This window comes from Suncus etruscus, chromosome 17 (assembly GCF_024139225.1).
Source record: "Suncus etruscus isolate mSunEtr1 chromosome 17, mSunEtr1.pri.cur, whole genome shotgun sequence".
Classification (NCBI taxonomy): Eukaryota; Metazoa; Chordata; class Mammalia; order Eulipotyphla; family Soricidae; genus Suncus; species Suncus etruscus.
In genome coordinates, this window is record NC_064864.1 from 20744619 (window position 1) to 20746143 (window position 1525).

Consider the following 1525-nt stretch of genomic DNA (forward strand, 5'->3'; position numbering starts at 1 on the left):
TTTTGTGCCCCAATTCACAATACAGACCAGGCAAAGGGCCTGGGTTGAGGTGTATATGGGGTGCATTTACTGTACCTCCTCTTTCTATACCGAATTCACCCTTTTTAAAGGTCCATATTGTAGGCACTGTTATTACAATCATCAGTTCTCCCTCATAATCTGGGTCTATATTCCTCATGTGAATATTAATGCCCTTTATTGTTAGGCTGCTTCTACTTACTAGTTCTCCCTCATAATCCGGGTTTATAATCCCCATGTAAACATTAATGCCCTTTACTGCGAGGCTGCTTGTACCCAACAGCAGACCTACTGTGCCTGCTGGTATCAGTCCCTTTATGCTTAAGTGTACTTTGTTCGGGTATTGTGCTGGAGTCAGGGATATATCATTCAGGCAAGGTATGTCTAGGGCAGAACTAGCAGTGGCAGGCTGTAATGAGCTTACAGGTCTGTATGACTTGTTGCCCCAGATTTTGTGGGGCCTGAGTAGGCCCCCTGCCCAGTTTCCTGGCACTTGCTGAACATTAGTAAGGCAATCTCATGCCCAATAATTCCTTCCATTGCATCATGGGTGTAGTCTGGGTTGTCGGTCTCCAGAGGGTGGGAGCGAGGAAGGCCCTGCATTCCTTCCTAAATATATATATATATATAAAATTTTGGGGGGTCACACCCAGCAGCACTCAGGAGTTACTCCTGGCTCTATGCTCAGAAATCGCTCCTGGCAGGTCTGGGGGACTTTATGGGATGCCGGGATCCGAACCACCATCCTTCTGCATGCAAGGGAAATGCCTTGCCTCCATGCTATGTCTCTAGCTCATATATATATTTATTTTTTTATTTTTGGGTCACACCCAGTGACTATCAGGGGTTACTCCTGGCTATGCACTCAGAAATTGCTCCTGGCTTGGGGGACCATATGGGATGCTGGGAATCGAACCTTGGTCTGTCCTAGGTCAGATGCGTGCAAGGCCCCTATATATTTTTTTAACTTTATTTATTAATTGGTTGGTTGGTTTTTGGGCCACACCCAGTGGCGCTCATGGGTCACTTCTGTTTTCTGCACTCAGAAATTGCCCCTGGCAGGCTGGGGGACTATATGGGATGCCAGGAATCAAACCCGGTCCCTCCTGGGACAGCCGAATGTAAAGGCAAATGTCTTACCGCTGTGCAATCTCTCCAGCCCCTCCTTCCTACACGGACCAAATTTCCTATTGTGACCAAACTTGCCACAATTAAAACATCTATCCCAGATTTGAGAAGTCTGGAGCTGTCTTCAGCTTACATAGGCAGATTGGCAATCTCTTGCCCAGTGATTGCCTCTACCACATTTAGGGTAAGATCCAGTTGGTGGCCTTGAGATTGCATAGAAGGACAGGGCTTTAAATTCTATTGGTATCCTGGTCTCCTAGATCATTTCTGGATGAATAAGATAAGCCTCAAGGGAAATGAATAAGCCTGATGGGAAATGGAACCAAAGTTCCAGCTTGCCTTGAGGTATCCCATTATGTCTTCTCTCTCCCTTATTGGC

General features: G+C 46.4%; 1 pseudogene; it reads right to left on the bottom strand.

The window, feature by feature from the left end:
- Positions 1–148, bottom strand: LOC125995647 (uncharacterized; annotated as a pseudogene).
- Between the last annotated feature and the right edge of the window lie 1377 nt (positions 149–1525).